Here is a 20200-nt window from a genome sequence, read left to right on the forward strand (position 1 = left end):
GATGCCCCACGTGGGTTCGGTCCTCTCCGCGAGCCCGCTTGCTTCCGGGTCAAGGCTTGAGCACCGATGAGCTTGGCGATTCAGACGCGGCTGGCTGTGGCTCAGAATCGGGGTGTCCCCTGATTAACAAGCACTTGGGCAAACTTCTTGATATACGGTCCAGGGAACCGAGTACCCGAAGAAGGATTCTTCAGCTCGCTGCCTCCCCAGTGTCCGAGCCGGGAACTCACCCCCACCATCCCCAGTTTCACGTTCTTCCTGAGGAGAAGGTCGTCTCTGAGAACGCGACTCCGGTATTGACGTCATTTTAGCTACATTTGCCCGAAGCACCCCTTGTCTGTCCCAGAGGATGGCAGCTATATAAAGGAGTTGTGTCCCTAGCCACAAGCCCCTCGCACCCGCTCCATAATGGGCTTCTCCAGCCTTTTTTTTTTAAGTGATGAAGAAAGAGGTGACATGTGAAAACTTTTCTGCAGGAAAGATCCTTCCCTCTGTGAGTGTGTAGGGTGGGGCGGGAGGGGGCAGAGCGAGGAGGGTGAGGCTTTGAGCCCCTTGAGATCAAAGAGGTTGTGTGTGTGTGTTCCTCTCTGCATCCCCAGCGTCTTAAAAAGTAGGTACTCAGTTAATGTTTGTCCTTGAAGAAATTCTTTGTGCCTTTTGTGCTCCTCCTGGAGTTTATCCTGACAGAACAGAGATTTCTCTAGAACCAGAGTATACAAATTGTTGGAAGCATCCTAAGAATGACCGTTCCCTTTTAAAATGTAGTTGGTAAATATTGCTAACAGTATTTAGCAGTAATTTGAGAAATTTGAATATGCAAATTAAGGTGCTATGAGAACTCTCTTGACTGTGTTGTGTGATATTTTGCTCTCACCCGTTGTGCAGCCAGTGAAACTCAGTGTCTAAGGTGCCCACTCTCATAACTTCCCAGATGTGTTATCTTTGGAATCTTAAAATTGTCCTTCCCTGAGATGGTATAGGATGAGGGGGACTAAAGGTGGATAATTTGTAGCCATTGTTGAATGACCGGACAGGTGTTGATGCCTAGGGAACGGGTAGCACAATCTCACATAGCAGCAAGCCTAAATAGCTGTATTTAAAGTAGCTTGGGGAATAGGACCTGGAGAATAATAGGACTCAGGTAGGCCACACTGGACTTCCCTGTTGTAAATGACTTTGCAATGTTTTAAATAAACACGAGCAGCTATCTTTCCCAGTAAGAAACCATCCCGTCTATGTAGGGTGACAGTAGCAGAGTCAGGGTGGCAACATGCCTTTTTTTTTTTTTAAAGATCCAGCAAGGGGTCTTCCCTGGTGGTGCAGTGGTTAAGAATCCTCCTGCCAATGTAGGGGACACGTGTTCGAGCCCTGGTCTGGGAAGATCCCACATGCCACAGAGCAACTAAGCCTGTGCACCAGAACTACTGAGCCTATGCTCTAGAGCCTGTGCACCACAACTACTGAGCCTGCGCACCACAACTACTGAAGTCCATGCACCTAGAGCCTGTGCTCTGCAACAAGAGAAGCCACCGCAATGAAAAGCCTGCACACTGCAATGAAGAGTAGCCCCTGCTCGCCACAACTAGAGAAAGCCCGTGCACAGCAATGAAGACCCAACACAGCCAAAAATAAATAAATAAGTAAATTTATATTTAAAAAAAAAAGAATCCAGCAAAATAGCCATGGCAACAATCAAGAAAGCTTGAGTAGGACCCCAATGTTCATTGCAGCACTATTTACAATAGCCAGGACATGGAAGCAACCTTAATGTCCATCAACAGAGGAATGGATAAAGAAGATGTGGTACATATATACAGTGGAATATTACTCGGCCATAAAAAGGAATGAAATCGTGCAATTTGCAGAGATGTGGATGGACCTAGAGACTGTCATACAGAGTGAAGTAAGTCAGAAAGAGAAAAATATAGTATAATATCACTTATATGTGGAATCTAGAAAAATGATACAGATGAACTTATTTGTGAAGCAGAAATAGAGACACAGAGGTAAGGAACAGATGTATGGATACGAGGGGAGGTGGGATGAATTGGGAGATTGGAAGTGACATATATACACTACTATGTATAAAATAGATAACTAATGAGAACCTACTGTATAGCACATAGAACTCTACTCAGTGCTCTGTGGTGACCTAAATGGGAAGGAAATCCAAAAAAGAGTGGATATATGTATACGTATGGCTGATTCACTTTGCTGTACAGCAGAAACTAACACAACATTGTAAAGCAACTATACCTCAATAAAAAATAAGAAAAAAAGAAAAAAAAAAAAGAAAGCTTGAGTAGGGACTTCCCTGGTGGTCCAGTGGTTAAGAATCTACCTCCCAATGCAGGGGACGCAGGTTCGATCCCTGGTCAGGGGACTAAGATCCCACATGCCGCGGGGCAACTAAGCCCCTGCGCCAAAACTACTGAGCCCACGCGCTCTGGAGCCCACGCACCACAACCAGAGAGAAGCCAGCGCACTGCAACAAAGAGCTCGTGCATCGCAACAGAGATCCCGCGTGCCACAACTAAGACCCAATACAGCCAAAAATAAATAAATAAATAAAATAAACATTAAAAAAAAGAAGAAAAGAAAGAGCATCTCATCACAAGAAAAACAATTTAAAAAAAAAAAAAAGAAAGAAAGTTTGAGTAGCCCAGGTTTGCCTTAGAGAAGACCTCAAACAGATAATATCAGAAGAGGAGCTTTGCGAGGACTCAGATAAATGCATCTCTCCCCTTCTTCTGGCTCAGGGTGCCCATACACACATTTTATCTCCCTAGTGGGGCATTTGGGGATTAAGGATCAGTCTGTCCCTCCTCTGCACATCCAGTACAGAGATGTGTGATGTTCTTCTAAGAGCAATATTCTCGGGAACTCCACAGATACTTTCCTTTTCCAGGTAAAAGGTTGCTATGGTAAAGAGCTTCCTGTTAGGATCACCTTTATCCTGGGTGACAGTTTTACAAAGCCTCAGTCATTCTGTCCTCACGTTTCTCCCAGCTCTTCCACTCCAGGGCTCTTACTGTAACCAAGAAGGGGAATTGTGAAGTCTTGAAGCAGGAATTTAGACGGCAACTATGGGTGTTTAGAAAAGTAGAGTGACACAATTTAGGGCACATAGCATGTTATTGGCAGTGCTGGGACTAGAGCCCCAAATTTCTGATTCACAGTGTCCTTTTATCCTTCCATCATCCATCCATCCATCCAACAGATACTCCTGAGTTCCTTTTACGTCAGTGGCTCTCAAACTTGGCTGCACCTTGGAATCACCAAGGGAGTTTTAAAAGGTACCAGTGCCTTGAGTTCTACCCCCAGAGATTCTGGTTTAATTGATCTGGGATGAAGCATGAATACTGAATTTTTTCCCTTGGAATATATTGTTTATATATAAAACAATACAGGTATATGTACCTGGGCAACACAGTAACTACAGTGACTACATTATTATTATGTTTCTTTTTAGATTACAGTGGCATACAAAATTTAAGATTCCTAAACAAACTAAGAGTCTTTAAGTTAAGTGAGTTCTTCCTGAAAATTCTTAGTTGTATGCTGATCTATTCTCATGCAGTAAAATTTTACAACACACTACCCGGTATTTAGCATGTCACATTTCTATAGTAAAAAATAGAGGCACAGACGATACAAGCAAACCTAACCCTCCTCTGCTTCTGGACACAACCCAGCACACACACACACACACACACACACACACACACACACACACGGAAACACACACACTTGGATGAGTTCTTCTAGTGCATTTTCCCAAACGTGGTAGTTTTATTAAAGAATTCCAACAATTTCCATAATTTTCACAACCACACTCTATTCACTACATTAGAAAGGACTTGACGAGGATCCAGCTACACAGCAATGAATAAATGCTTGAGAACATCTCTTACATTCTGTATCTCCTGCAGAAAATGATATCTAACATTTTCTTGGTAAAACGATTGGGGAGGCAAGTGGATTTTTAAAGCTTCACAGGTGATTTCGATGAGCGGCCAATTTGACAACCACCCTCTCTGTGCCAAAGACTCGTTCCTGGTGCTGGAGATACTGCAGTTAGCAAACCAGACAAGATGATTACTGACAGAAATTAAACATGTAAATTAATAAGATAGTATTGGGTACAAATAAGTGTTCTTCACAGAAAAGAAACAGTGTAATGGGATAGGGAATATTTGGAGTCAGAGGCTCTTTTAGATCTGTCATCATGTACATTTTTTAGATGAAGGGGTCCGTATAGGGCTTTCAGGTGCCATTTGAAGGGAGACCCAAATCTTAAGAAGGTGCCATGGGAAGATCTCCTTCCAGGCAAAAGGAGCATCTAGGTTGTTCTGGACAACCTCTCTTTGCCCCTCCAGACCCACTCTTACCCCCTCGCCTTGCTTGCCGCTATACAAAGCTGGCCAGTAAGGGTCCATCAGCAGGACCTGGGATACAGGTGCCTAGGATGTGAGGATCTGGAGTGTCGATCCTGGGGTGTCAAGTTCTGGGGTGTGGGACATGGAAAGTAGGGTATCAATGGTAATTTGGCAAACTGTATCAAGAACCTACAACATATCCTTGGACATGATACTTCCATTTTTAGGACTTATGTACAAAGATCTTCATCATGATGTCATTTATGAGAGAAAAACCTGGAAACTCTGTAAATAGCCCATGAAAAGGGAATGGGTAAATACATTAGAGTATGTCCTTTTGGTGCAACATCATGTTGCCTGTAAAAACGTTCACTGCAGCAGGCCAGGAAAGAAAAGGGTAAGAAATGAGGCTATATAAATATTAGCAATGTCTGCCTGTCAAAAACTCATTAAAACATTTAAAAGGCAAACTGGAAAAATATTCATTACCAGTGACAAGAGCTTTTGCAAATGAGGAAGAAAAGTTTAATAGAAAAATGAGCCAAAGACTTGAATAGAGAATTACTCAAAGAAATTGTCACTGTATATATGAAAAAAATTCTCAGCCTCACGTTAGCTATAACCTTTGCACCGAAGAAATAATTAATGTTTTGAGGACAGTAATGCCATAACACTCCCTCATCATTAAGGTTTTGCAAGGGTTTTGGAGGGTAATTTGGCAAAGTTAATTTGTTACCAGATATCCATTGAGTGCCTACTGTGTGCCAGGCGCTGAGAAGCGTTCTCAGTGGGGGTGGGAGGTGTGATTCAGCACCCAAGGGGCATTTGCAGTTTTCACAGTGACTGAGAGTCATTACCAACAATCTAGCACCCAGCCATTGTGGATGGCAAGTGCCCTGTATTGAACTTGAGTCATAAGAATTGCTCTGGCTGGAGGAATGAGGGAAGATATGAGACTGCGCCAGTTCTGGGTGGGGAATGCTAAGAGCCCTTCTGTTCATTCCAACAGTTACGAGCACGTACCCAGGCAGCGACGGCTCCCTCTGCCTGGATCCTTCAGTGAGAAACAGAGAAGGCAGCAGACCTGAGACGAAGCCCAGCCAAACCCAGCCCAGCCAGCCGCACGAGTGGGATATCAGCGCGAGCACTGAGATTTGGCGGTTGTTTGATATCATCATCACAGCGTAGTCCGACTAATGCACCGCACAAGGAAGAATTGTCTCTCCATATGCCACAAGCACCCCCAAACCTCTGACGGAAAAACACTGGATACAGTAAGTGAACAAAATGGAGCTGTGAGATGAACGTGCACAGTCAAAAAATAATCACATCAAAACTACAGGATTGCAGGTGAAATAAGTGCCCTTCATGGCAGGCTGAAAGGTGGGATGAGAAGGAGGACCAGGAAGAATGGTCTTGAGTGGGAAGTCCGTGAGATTTTCTCCAAGGATATCCATTTAAGACCTGGAGTGGAGTAAGAGACACCGTAGGGGAGAGCGTCTGGGGCTGAGGGATGTGCGCGAGGGCAGAGTGGGGAGGAGCTGGGGGAGCCTGAGGGGCTGGAGTTCAGAGAGCGGGAGGTGGAGGGGCCCCGCCCACGCGGGACCTTGCGGGCCACCCCCAAGGTGCTCGGATTTCACCTAAGCGCAAGGACAGCCATCAGAGAGCTTGAAGAAAAAGAATTTCATAAGCATGTCCATTGTATCCCTGGAGTCAGTTCAGCCCTTGGTTTACAGAAATGGACTTTGGGTTTCAAATGTCCCCCAGTGACAAGATTGCTCATGTAAAACTCCTACTACTGTCCATGTTATGGGGACTCAGTAAACAGCAACAGCCTAAACCCAGCCCTTACACCGTCTGGAAATGGTAGGGGAGGAAACAATTGACTCAGGAAATGTATTTCTAAATAAACTGCATTTATGTAACGTTATCCAAGGAACCACAGTTCCATCAAGTTTCTGTGTGAAGCTAAATGAAAAAAATCCAAAATTACTTTAGAAGAGAGACCAAACAATGATGTTTTCCTGGATCAGTAGGAGAGACTTCTTAAATAGTCTTAAATAAAGACATATTATGCTTTCATTATCTTGAAATCAAATAAAATGGAAATAATTTACTAGTAAGATTTACAATTATGTTGTAGATTTCTGAAATGTTCTCCTAAGACCCTTCACATTTCTTGGCAAAGACAAATGATTGCTGCAGTGTTTCTGGATTATTTGATTGGATTTGTTAAAACAACAAAACTGCTCTATTTACTCTACCTGCAAACAGAATGACATGGAAGTCGTCAGCTTATAAGATTGGCATTTAAATAACCTAAAATTAGAAAACATCATCCTAAAAATTTTAATTCTAACAGGCTTCTTTTTTGAACCATTACTTAATAGCAATAAAAGTAAGAGAAAAAGAAATCAGAATTAAATTAGTAGAGAGAGAAAAAAATCATCTTGTTGCAGTTCTGCATCCTCAAAATTGGACTTATCGCAAGGTGGGATCAACTTGGAAGGTAAGTCACTTCTGTTCTCAGGCTGTGTGGATAGAGGACTGAATCCAGTGCTTGGGGTAGTGACATTTCTTGTTGAGAGTAGAGGATGTGATGGACCGGCAAAGACCCTCAATAGAGAAAATGCCTGGGGAGTTTCCTCCTCACTTTCCAGAACAGGGCAGGGAGTTTCCTCCTCACTTTCCAGTTGCAGGACAGAGGGTCCTCTTTTCAAGAACTACACATGTGGACAAGGAGGTGTGCATGAGATTGTTCACGGCAAGCATTGTTTGAGATAGAAAAATACAATGACCTAAATGTTCATCAAACGAAGAATGGATATATATAATTTGGGATATCTTCATACAATGGTTTAATATCCAGTGGTGAAAATGAACTAGAGTTATGTGTTTGAAGATGGTTCATTGTGAAACATACAAAGTTGAAATTTTTTTTTTATTAATTTATTAATTTATTTTTGGGTGTGTTGGGTCTTCGTTTCTGTGCGAGGGCTTTCTCTAGTTGTGGCAAGCGGGGGCCACTCTTCATAGCAGTGCATGGGCCTCTCACTGTCGCGGCCTCTTATTGCGGAGCACAGGCTCCAGACGCACAGGCTCAGTAGTTGTGGCTCACGGGCCCATTTGCTCCACGACATGTGGGATCTTCCCAGACCAGGGCTCGAACCCGTGTCCCCTGCATTGGCAGGCAGATTCTCAACCACTGCGCCACCAGGGAAACCCCAAAGTTGAATTTTTAAGAAAAGCAACATTCATAAGGATTTGCTAAGTTAACAAACATTCAAAATAATATTAGTCAATGCTTACGGATACATAAATATGTAGTAAAAGTGTGAAAGCCTGCCTGGGAATTATGCTCATGGCTGTGATTCGCTTGGGGTGGGGGGAGATGGAGCAGGGAAAGGAGTGGGAAGGAAGGTCAGAGATCATCTATTCTATCTGTAATGTTTTATTTCCTGGGGAAAGAAGATCTGAGGCAAATATGATATAATGTCAATATTTGATAAAGGTGGGTGATAAATACATGGGCAATTTTATTATTCTTATTTTCTGCATATTTTAACTATTTATAGTAAAATATATTAAAAATGAAATAAAGAAAAACTTTAAAGTGAATTAGCGGCAAGAAAGAGGGGACAGAGGATGTAGACTCCTCTGTGGAGAAGCTTGGTTATGGATTGAAGGAAAGAAATAAGATGGTTAGGGGTACGTGATTGATGGAGAGTTTGTTTCTTTGGCTTTTTTAAAAGACAGCAGGGACTGGAATATCTTTTATTAAATTGCAAGGAAGAAGCCAGTTGAGAAAAAAAAAAAAAAGTTGAAAATACAGACTTGAACCTTAGTGCCTTAGCTCTTACAAATCTCCCTAAAAAATGCATGTTTTTCTCCCCGTTAGATTGTCAGCTCCTCAAGGAAGGACAAGGGCTGTGTGTTTTCTGTTTATCTTCATGCTCAGAGCCTGCCTCGAACAAGTGCACAATGGATGTATGGATGGATGATGGATGGATGGGTGGATGGATGAAAAGGTGTGGGCCAGGTGTGGAATATTAGCATAATGTGTGCATCAGAATGGCCACCAGGTGGCAGATGTGACAGTGATTATCCTTTCAGAGAAAAGAGTTCAGACGGACCACAGTTATAACTGTTCTCTTGAGTAAGCTTACATAAGTGAAATACACCCAATATTTACATGGGAATTTGGGACTGTCCTATCATCTACTGATTTCTCATTTCAAACATCAGTAGGTCAACTTAATCATTCTTGGAAAAAGAGCTGTTGGTGTAAAAAAATGCAGTTGCGTTGATTTGTGGTTAAAAAAGGGACTGGACTAGACACATGTGTCCATCTTCTTTCTGTCCTGATATCCAGATAGTATGATAGCGAAAGTATGACTCCACAAGGACAAAAAGAATGGAAGAAAATGGAAGAGGAAACCAAAAAAAGCTATTATAACCAGGTCAGTAAACGGGTTATACTCGATAAGCTGCAAACAGGAAGAAACCTGGTTTTCCTCCCACCCACCTTCTTTAAAGTTGCTCTGTTAGAGTTCCTTTCCCCCCCATCTGGATCAGATCTTGTGCAGATCCTAAGGCTCTTATGGGCACTTTGGGAGGTTAAAATCGTCTCCTTGTCAGGTATTAAAAAGTCCAGTCTAATCTAGTCTTCAGTCTTTCATCCAGTTCATACCTTCTCCCCCTTCCTAGCTTGAATCTGACCTGGAGTTCTGCAAAATGGAAGCAGGGGTTCATGGACTATTCTTTTAGCGCTCTCACCCCACTTCTTCCCACGTTCGCTAACTGATGCTTCTGCCCCTCCCAGTGTCATGCCCAAGGGGAACCGGAATGAGAAGGGGAAAATTGTATTTGATTGGGCTGTTGTGCCTGTCATTGATGCCTCTGTGTGACAGGTGTCCCAGGCTGATCCTTTCTGGTGAGCATGCCGTTGTAGTAATTTTTTTGCCAACTGTCTCGTGGGACTTTTGACCTTGCTCTGTTCTCCCCACACTTCACTGGGGGAAGCACCATGCTGCTGACATCTCAATCTCATGCAGTTCCCTCTGTTCTCCTTCCATGTGCTCCTGAAGAAAGCTCATTCTGCTAATGCATAACTGTCAGGTGGGGGGTCCTTTCAAGCTCACTCTTACCTTCCTGGTTTTCCACTTAGTTCCTGGAACTCGTGAATCCCCATCCAGTCCAACTATGAAAGTTCATAGACTGTTCCCACTCTAGTCTCTTCTTTGTTCTACACAGGTATTACCAGGTAGCCTCAGGTGATTAGAAGGCACTAATCTCTCCACCCCCCCCACCCATCAGACCCCTTAAGTCCAGAGGACATGAGTCTAGTTCTCCCCCAAAGCACTCTCTTCCCACACTTTGCCCGACTGCCCAGGTTGCAGCATAGAGCAGACCTACAGGTGTCTGCAGCTCAGCAGAAGCTGGCTGGGGCCCAGGATGTTAGTCTCTACCCATGGCAGAGAATCCCAGGGTCTTGAGTGTGTGTTGAGAAGCCTCCCTTTGCTGGGCCTGAGGGGTAGAGAGAAGCATCCACTTTAAATGTTCCCACTCCCACGTATAATTCTTTAAGAAAATCTTGACTCACTTTGAAGAGTCTCCAGCCTTTCTTTTTCCCTCCCTCCCTCCTTCCCTCCTTCCTTCCTTCCTTCTTTCTCTCTCTCTCTCTCTGTCTCTCTCCCTCCCTCCCTCCTTTCCTCTTTCTTGCTTTCTCTTCATTTATGCATAGAGGTGGAAGGTAGGCTAAGGGCACAGGACCTGTTTCACAATCTCATAGTGAGTCTTATATGAATGGTCTAGCATCTTTCTTTGGAATATGGGGGTACATTACATTCTAGGTTTTAAGCCTCAGCCAAAACTCCAAATTTTTTTAAAAACCTCACTTCACAGCCTTGTATGCTGTACTTATATAATTACAATTATAGATATTTACTAATTATAATTAATAATAATTCACATATGAAAGGGAGCCCTTGGAAATTAAAAAAAGATAGCTGATTAAAAATCAGTAGAAGAGTTGGAAGATAGAGCAAAGGAAATGTCCAGGAGGTCAGACATCATAATAGAAGACAGTAGGGGAGGCGATTTTCAAAGATATAATAAAGGGGTGTCCAGATTAGAAAGACCCTCCAAATGCCATGCATAATGAATGGAAAAGTGATTCACACCAAAGCACAGTATAATGACATTTCACAACACTAGTGATGAAGAGAAGATGCCAAGATTTTACAGAGAGGAAGACCAGGTCACAGAGAAATGAGAATTAGAATGGCATGATTTTGCAACAGTAGCACTGGAAGCTAGAATAAAACGGAGGAACACATTCAAAATTCTAATGAAAAATTATTTTTAACCTAGAATTCTGTACTCCAGTAAGATTTTAATCAACCAGGGGAATAGAATAAAAATATACATAAACATGCAAAACGTACTTGCTAGTCACCTATGACGTCCATTCTTCCTTGCTTCCTTTGTAGTAGAACCTGTTGGGTATAAAAATATGCTCAGTTAAATTTCTAACTAACCTTGAAACCTTCCTCTGCCTGAAGACAATAAGTTTCCTCTTTGATCAAAGCTGGTGACTTAATGTGTTTTGTTGGTGTCTGTATCCCCAATGCCCAGTGGAGTAGGTTTTCAATGACAGGTTTTTCAAATGAATAAATGAGCCAAACAGTGAAGAAATATCATCCTCCTCTATCACCTTCCAAGATATGCCCACCCTCCTTTAAGACTTCAGCATTTAATTCATAGTTTATTTTCCTCACCATCTTTGGCTCACAGCCTCCATGACTTCAACGCCCACAGGATCCTTCCAACCTCAGACCTCACTGTGCCTCGACTTCTAAGGGGATGAACTAGATTACTCCCAGATTCTGTTCCTTGCATCTGTATTTTCGTCTCCCACAATTTGTTATTGGCTCTCAGCAGAACAATTACAATACCTTCCAGTACTCTTTCATCCCATGACACCGCCACCCGATTTATCATGTGAACAATGCAGCCCCCTGATACAAAAACCCATTTATTAGAAATAGTCTGAGGATTTAGTTTCCCCTTCACAATCTCGTCCCAGCATGTCCTCCTCTCCTAACCTCACGCAGCCACCCTAGATTTCTCACCTCTTCTCAGAACCCGCCTGGAATCGTCCTGGTTCTTTGCAATTGTTTATACTGTTCCCTCTGCCTGGAACTGAACTTGCATTCCCTCCAGCCCACAGTGCTTCATCTCAGCCAATTAAAAATGTACCCATTGTCCTAGGACCTGTTCCAATACCACTGTCTCCCATGAAGCATCCCCCAATGATTCAAGCAGAATTAATCCCTGAAGCCTCTATGACTGCAAAACACTTTGCTCTTCTGTCTATTACAACATTTATTAGGACAGTTAATAGTACACTCATTGAGGATGCTCCATTTCTGTGATACTCCAAGACTTAGCTGTATGCACTGTATGTGCCTAGCACATAGTACATACCAAAAGTGGTTAGATGAACTGAATTGAGGTTCAAGGAGCTATCTCTGACTGTGATTTAAGTCTAGTGACTTGTGGAAATAGGCAAGAGAGCAATGCATATCTCCTCCCTTAGGGACACTGCCTCATAATTATTTTAAAAGTTTTCTATTTTATCAGAGCCTTAGAAACTGCTCCTTTTTAAATCTCCACCAAAGTATTATTTTCTGAATTAATTATTGCAGAAGGATAACTATTGCATAAATCAATTCTCAACTTAGTTTGATCGTGACCACTAATGAACTAGATTGGAGATCTGGAGCCCCAAAGAGAATGTTTTCAGACGAATAATATATTTTATTTGTCAGCAGTCCTCAGCCTCAATTTATGGTGAAATTAACTGAAAGTGGATTGCATGTAATTGTCAGCTCATTGTCAGTCTGCGTTTCCAAGGCCGGGAGAAGATAGAATGACGAAAGGTAATTTCATTTTTCTTCATAATTGCTTCTGGATGATACCAGAGCCTTTGAAAGAGAGCGTAAGGCTCTGCATTTTGAAAATTGCAAAGCAAATGCAAAGCTTGGGTTGAATACCAAAAATTCTGAATATGTCAGCTAGAGCAGAATTAACATTTCTATATATATATACTTTTGCAATTTCTTCCACTAAAACTGTCTACAACAGGTAACACGATTTTGGACTTGAGATATGAAAAACACTATTTTATGTGCCATCAGTGATAGGATGGGGATTTGAGTCCAGTTAGCTTTATGGTAATTTCTAAAAAGGGTTAAAGAGCAATAAACTTTCTTTCAAATGATACAAAGAGTTGGTGGAAGTTTATTAGGTACTTAAAATTACCAGGGCAGAGAATAATCTACAGCCGATGCAGATGAATGAGCATCCAAAGAACAAATGCAGAAGATGCACAGATAATGTTGAAGGAGGAATTAGAACTTGATGAAAGACAAAACTAAAATAGCAACTTCAGTTTTCTGTCATTTATTTATATTTATTCTAAAAATGAATTAAGATAAAGGAGGCTATTGCTTGTTGTAATGAATAAATCACTAATTAGTAAGTCGTGCCAAAGCACTGTGCTGTCAGACTTCAGATCACCATTTCCCACAGTGTGTTTCATTGAGTAATACCTTGACTTGCTCACCTCGTTCACCCCACAAAAGGGCTCCATGGGTCAAATAAGTTTAGAAATGTTGTGTATTGTTTCCCACCCCACCCCGCCTTAGAAAGTCCTAATGCATATTCATATAGGAAACACCTGGAGAAATCCTGCAATAGAAAAACTGTGTGCTTTGTGTATCTCACAAATGTATTTGACTACAGATATCAACTGACGCCTTGTGAAGCACTGGTGTTCCCATGGAAGCCTTCCTGGGCAATGGTGCACTCGAGGACCATGCCGGCTGCTGAGGCAAGAGGGTCTTGATCCGTACATTTAGGTGTAATCCACCCTAAAGGTTCTATCTGGGAGAGGCGTGCATGCACGATCCTGTATGTATGTCAGAGACTTACTCAGCGGGACTGTTGTCTTGTAAAGAATGGGCAGGAAAAGTGGGAGAGAAGTTATATTAAATGAGGGGGTCTCTATGAAATGAGGGGATCCCCCTAAGTGCAAGCTGAACAATAAAGTATTGCTATAGAGAGATCCTCAGTTGTCAACTCAGCCAATAGAAAAAGTACCTGAATTGAACATCCACTGTTTTCTAAGTCATCTATGATGTGTCTCTCCTTGCAAGCCCCTCCACAGGTCCCAGAGCTGAGTGCAACACCTTAACACGGGCTGCAAGTAGCTGCCGGCTCTGGCCCGAGCCCGCCTCCTCATGCTTGCCTCACACACTCCCTCTTGTGGCTCTAGCCTCCCTGGCGCCCTTTCCCATCTTCCAGGGGTCAAGCTGTTCTCCCCTCAGCACCTCCTGCAGGTTCACCTCTGTGAACCCCTCTTTTCTACTTCTGACTTCCTTGGGAAAGCCATCCTGGACCCCACCCCCCAGATCAGATCAGGTGCTCTTGTAGGACACTAGTTTTTCTTGGTAGCACTTATTGCAAATGATTAACTCTATATGGGGACATTTGTTAACATTGTATTGGGGTATAACATACACCCAACGAAGCGGCCAATCTTGAAGAATTTTTACATATGTCTAAATCCAAGGAGCCACCAGCCAGGTTAAGCATAAAACATTTCTAACATCCCAGAAGGCTGTGCTCTCCTCTCCCATAAATGATTCTCTTTTTTAGCTTTTATCACCATAGGCTAGTTTTCCTATTCTTGAACTTCTTACAGATGCTCCGCATTGTGGCTGTAAGATGCAACCAGATTGGCATGGGTAATAGTATTTTATTTTACTAGCATTTTGTAGCATTTCACTGTATGTATGTACCACAGTTTATTTATTCTGAATATTTTTGACTCTCTTTCCCTCTTTACTGTAAACTGCATGAAGCTGCAGAGTGGGTGCCTGTGACGTTGACTGGAATGTCCTTAGGCTTAGGACTGTGCTTGGCGAAGAGAAGGAACCCAGACTTTTTGTCGAAAAATGGAGCGTTTTTGTTGTTATCGCTGTTGGTGTTAATCCTTTTAAAAAGCTAACACAATTCTCTCATTTTATGGATGGAAGCATTAAAACCTGAAACATAAAGAAGTGAAGCTAAAGTTAAGACAAATTCTCAAACCCAACCATATACAGTTATGCAGCTGCACGCCAGGAAATGTCTCAGATGGCCAGCAAACCGCCGGAAGTAGGAAGAGGCAAGGAAGGATTCCCCTACAGGTTTCAAAGGGAGCATGGCCTTGCTGACACCTTGATTTGGACTTCTAGCCTCCAGAGCTGTGAGACAATGAACTTCTGTTACTTTAAGCCACCTCACTTTTCATACTTTGTTATGGCAGCCCTAGGAAACCAACACAGAGTGCAGGAAGAAGGAAAACCACAGGTCTCCCCACTACCCTACTGGCTGATGACACCTTTGTGGCGCCCTTGAGAACGCACCTTTCAGATCTCCCACTGCAGTGAGTGCAGTACGCACCTCTCAGATCTCCCACTGCAGTGAGTGCAGTACGCACCTCTCAGATCTCCCACTGCAGTGAGTGCAGTACGCACCTCTCAGATCTCCCACTGCAGTGAGTGCAGTACGCACCTCTCAGATCTCCCACTGCAGTGAGTGCAGTACGCACCTCTCAGATCTCCCACTGCAGTGAGTGCAGTACGCACCTCTCAGATCTCCCACTGCAGTGAGTGCAGTTTGCTGCTGACCTCAGGGCCACGCTTTCCTGCTCCAGTGACTGAGCCCAGGAGGGGTACTTGGGACTCTTCTAGGCAGCTTTGACTCGAGGACTTCTTCCTTCATCTCCCTAACCTCCTCTGTAAGCTGGGAAAGGGGGTGGGGTGTCTGCGATGGAGGCTCTGGCCACCTCAACCTCAGTGATGCAGGTGACCTACCAAAGAAGCTGGAGCATTTCGCCATAGAGCTGCGTACGTGCATGACCAAGAATTCGGAGAAGCTGGAGGCGATCTGTGGGGCTGGAGATCTGTGGGGCTGCGGGGGGCTGCGCTGCAGCGGGGTGAGCCAGCAGATCAGTGACAGCGTGCGGGGGCTGCACTGGTGCCTCGTTCAGAGCGTAACGGAGGCTGCTTCCCTTTTCTTCTTTCCACACTTCGCACTGACCCCTCTTGTCACCCTACCCCAGAAGCACACAGGGAAGGGGATTCTACCAAGTGTAGTTCCTGTCTAGCTAAAGCGCCCCAGTACAAACCACCACTGTTTGTACTCTGCGTTGTGCCTGGAGAGCTCTTTCAGTGTCTTGGTTGGGGCATACACACCTGACTACTGGTGTCCCGGTAAAAGACAGGAGACAGGAGGGGGCTTGAGCCGTGAGCCACATTAATCCCTCGGTTTGGGGCACAGAGCCTCATCCATGACCCCCCTCTGCTAGGGGTTCCTGGGTTTCACTGTCTCCAAAGATTAATTCTCTGGTTTCTTGTGGGAATCAGGGAATCAGTGACCCAGCTATAAATGACGGAGGAAATTAGGGACAATTGCTCTGGTAGAGGCTTCAAACAACCTTCCTGTATCAGCCTGGAGCCTAACTCCTGCTCTCCAAGCTGCCGGGTGCCTCAGCCCTGTGGTTTTCAGGGTTCCCGGTGGTAAATCACTCCCCACTATTAACCCAAGTGGGCTCGGAGAGGGTCTCTCTTCCTCTCTTTTGTCTGTTTTCCCACTTCCCAAAATGTCAGCACATTTCTCATCTGCAGTCATCAAATTTCATCCACTGTGGTCTCTCTTGTGTTCATTGTTTTTGCAGGTTAAGCTGTTTTTTTTTTTCTTCCCATTTTAGTTGCGTCTCAGGAGGAAGTAAGTAGTCATCAATATGCAGATCCAACCTACCAATGTTGACACAACGTTTTTCCATTCACTCTTTAACCCCCAGTCCCCTGGCCTTGCTTCCCACCATCCAAGGAACTCCTGGTGGGAGTCTCCACTGTCCTAATTGCCAGGTCCCTAGACTCTCCAATCCTCATCTAGATTAAATTGTCTTACTTGGCCTTGCGCATACTTTTTTTTTTTAACTGCTGCCTGGTGGACATTTTCTCCTGTAATGAGTCTCTTGAAAACTCCCCTATGGCTCCCCCGGTCTCCTTTGCTGGCTTCTTTTCCTTTGCTCTCTCCTTACATGAGCTTCCTTAGAGCTTCATCTTTGGACCTCTTTCCCTGCGCTCGCATCATGTTTCAATGATTGTGTGTATGTGATGGTCCTCAAATCTGTATCTTCATTTGTCTTAGGTGAGGACTCCTTGTTGCAAGAGACAGAAACCTGATTCAAACTTGCCTGAGAATAAAAGGGGAATTTATTAGCTCATTGATGTAACTGGAGACTCAACCAAGATGCCCAAAGCTGTACACACATGGGGACTTGTCTCTCTCTGCGTCTCTTAGCTCTGCTTTCCTCCGCGTTGACCTCGGTCTCCCACAGTCCTCTCTACATGGTGACAGTTTGGCCACTGGATGCTCCATCATTTCATGGTTTACTTGTCTCAAGATCCCGGAGGAAGAGGGTGTCTCTTTCCCCACAGCTGGAACGTGGTCCTTGTGAAGCATGGGGCTTTGCCAGACCTGCCTATGTGCCCTTCTCTGGGCCTGGTGCAGGGGCTGAACGGGATGGCTGGGGCCTAGGAAAGAAGTGGGTCCCCAAGGGAAGGGAGGGCTGGGGGAGGAGTAGAGAGGGGGAAGGAGATACTGCATTCGTTTCGACAATTTGAATGAGGAGGTCTGGCTTCGGGAATCAGGGCTGTCATCCTGGCTCTTCAGGCTTTGTGTCCCTTGTCTCTACAATGAGGAGGTTGTACTTCTAAGGCCTTCTAGTTGCCACCGTCTTTATTTTTATTCTACGAACAATGGACATAAAGCAGAACCTTTTGGCGGTGCCTCTGAGTGCCATCTGAGGGGCAGCAGAGCATGGCAGCTCAGAGCACGAGTTCCAGACTTGGATGGCCTGGGTTCTTCATGTGTCCGTCATCTCGGCGACTGCTTCGTGGGTGTGTGACCTGTACAGTCTCTCAGGACGCCACGTGCAGGGAGCCTCACCCTTGGTTTAACACTCTGCTGTCACTCTCTTGGAATTCTTGATAGTTTCATCTTTGACCTTACGTTTTGTCAGTGAAGTTGGACCGGACGTTGGAGCACGCATGTGGGTAGAGGAGATGAGAGAGTGTGGGTGTCCGCCGTTCCCTGCCAGCTCATCCCCTTAGAGAGTTCACAGTGCCTCGTAAGCACATAGCTCTGGTGGACCTGCCTATGTGGGAGTTCAGTGAGACCCCGAGTGCGACAAGGTAAGTGTGTTATGTCTGTGACTGACTTTCCCTTTGAACCAGAACTTGCTTTGAACGTGGAAAGAAGGCAGTGACGGTCTAAGAAACACAAATGACAGGGAGCCCTACCACATCCTTTCTTATATTATTCCTCTGTATTAGCCAACCACTTACACTGCAAATAATGTCATAGAAGGAAAAAGGATTATAATCCCTTTTCCCTTCAGTCCTTCCTCACTCATCAGCAAGCCAAAGGTAGAGAGTGCTGGCAGAACATGCACGGATCAAGTGGAATCGGAACAGCTGAGTTAGTTCTGTGAAGCCTTTCCACTGTTCTGGTAAGAGCAAAATACATACTACAGGTATAAACTGCAAAATAATGAATTGTGTAGTTTTGGTTCTTTTGCATATGAGTTAAATATTTGCATTTAAAACTGGCATCGCACCATATAAAAATGAATGGTAAAGTTCATACTAATAACTTAAAATTAAAGTTTTCTTTGCTTAGAATGGCATTAAATAGCAAATACAAAAATCGTAAGTTGAGAGAGAGAGATGGGGGAGAATGGATAAAGCTTTATATTTTTGTACCTTTAATGGCACTTTTTTCCTGCTTTTGAAACAAGAAACCCCATGTTTTCATTTTGCACTGGACCCTGCGAATTATGTAGCTCACCCTGCATCAACAAATTACTTTACTTCCCCAGTGTCTCAGTTTCCTTATTTGTAAAATGGGCACGATAACAGTGTCTCCATCATTGGATTGTTGCAAGAATGAATAGCGATGGGCACTCAACAATCAATGAATGTGAGCTCTTATTATTAAGATGAGTTAGGACTTCCCTGGTGGCGCAGTGGTTAAGAATCCACCTGCCAATGCAAGGGACACAGGTTCGAGCCCTGGTCTGGGAAGATCCCACATGCCGCAGAGCAACTAAGCCCGTGCGCCAAAACTACTGAGCCTGCGCTCTAGAGCCCGCGAGCCACAACTGCTGAGGCCCATGCGCTTAGAGCCCGTGCTCCTCAACAGGAGAAGCCACTGCAACGAGAAGCCCGCGCACCACAACAAAGAGTAGCCCCTGCTCGCCATAATTAGAGAAAGCCCACGCGCAGCAACAAAGACCCAATGCAGCCAAAAATAAAAATATATATATAAAAAAAAGATGAGTTAGTATAAAGTAAATCTGTAGGTGATTTGGTGATCAATCTTAAATTTCCCTCAGTAATGACTTTATGTAACCTAATTAGTTAACTAGCTAATTCCCGCTCGTTTACTTCACCTGCATCAGCGTAGTTTGAATATTTCACTGTAATTTGTTAGTGGGTTCACTTACTTTGCCACTTAGATGATGCTATTTAAATTAGTCAGTAGAATACTTTAGTCAGTAGTGGGGCAAGTAAAGTCTAGAAAAATATTTCAGGAAGAAAACACTGTGGATCAAACTTTTTCAATTCCAAATAAAAGCTGAGATAAGGATTAAGCTATTGTTTCTGTGAAAAAACAGAAAAGGATATTTTCCACTTCCCAACAACAGGTGGCGATGTCGCTAAGCAAATGGAAGGTGTTCCTTGGTAGAGAAATTCTGTGATCAAGTGTGAGGAAGCACAGCTACAAACAACATATGGAAAACAATGCATATTTTAATTAGGTGTTAATAACTGAATGTCGAATTCTTGTCTTCCTCCTAATTCACAACAGTGTTATGACAGCTAATTAATAAGTGATTGTAGAGGAAATGATTAATTATTTACAGTAATAATTAGAATAGCTTACATGCTTGTAATCATAAAATGGTTTTCAGAAGTAGATGGAGGCAAAGCAAGTTATTGTTCTGCTGTTGGAAGGATATGGCGGCGCCTTTTTTGGAATGATTTCTGTTATCATTCCACACTGTCTGGGTTTAATAAACAGGTACCATTATGCGTTTGTTCCATCAAGGTTCATTCCAGCCATGGAATATAAAATCATGCATGTGTATTTTTTTACAGGATCCCCTGTCATCCTTATTTGAAATTATGTACATAAGGGTAAACGTGAAAGCTTCCTTGTGTAGGTGAACTCTTTGGAAAGATACCAACCACAGAACAAACTAAAAATAAAATCCTGGACCTGAAGAATAAAGCCTCCCCCTAGAGTCTCTGTTTCTTCATATATAAAAACAAAACTAAAAAGCAAGTGTATAAGCCCAAACTTCTCCTCCTCCACTTCTCATTCCATATTTCAAATCTCTTTGAACTGCCTCATGTCTTCGGGATATAATGAAATCCCTTGCTCTGGAAGGAAGCCACAAAAGATAAATTTCAAAACCTTTTCCTTTCCTCTCTGCTAGTAGCAGAGCTAATGCAGTTTACTTATTAGATGAGTCACCATGGATACTGGTACAGTCAAGCCAAGTCTATCCGAGTGAGGGGAATTGGAGAATTGAGGCAATTATCCTCATAATTTAAATAAACAAAGTCCCCCTCATTTTTGTTTCTGTTACCTGAAATTTTCAGGTGCATGTCTAATTTTAGCTTTGAATTATTAAA

General features: G+C 43.5%; 1 long non-coding RNA gene across 10 annotated transcripts; it reads left to right on the forward strand.

Moving 5' to 3' along the window:
• Nucleotides 1–6: 6 nt before the first annotated feature.
• LOC309631469 lies at nt 7–13392 on the forward strand. 10 transcript variants are annotated; one of them, XR_014246279.1, is made up of 4 exons: nt 7–2006; nt 5389–8839; nt 9202–9312; nt 12215–13392. It is a non-coding gene; the product is annotated as an uncharacterized lncRNA (long non-coding RNA). The 10 variants fall into 10 exon arrangements; XR_014246281.1 differs by having other exon boundaries at nt 5389–6888; nt 8752–8839; nt 9202–13392; XR_014246275.1 differs by having other exon boundaries at nt 5389–12322; nt 13188–13392.
• The last annotated feature ends 6808 nt before the right edge of the window (nt 13393–20200 follow it).

Source organism: Balaenoptera borealis (assembly GCF_965194805.1).
Source record: "Balaenoptera borealis genome assembly, chromosome: 6".
In the NCBI taxonomy this organism is placed as follows: Eukaryota; Metazoa; Chordata; class Mammalia; order Artiodactyla; family Balaenopteridae; genus Balaenoptera; species Balaenoptera borealis.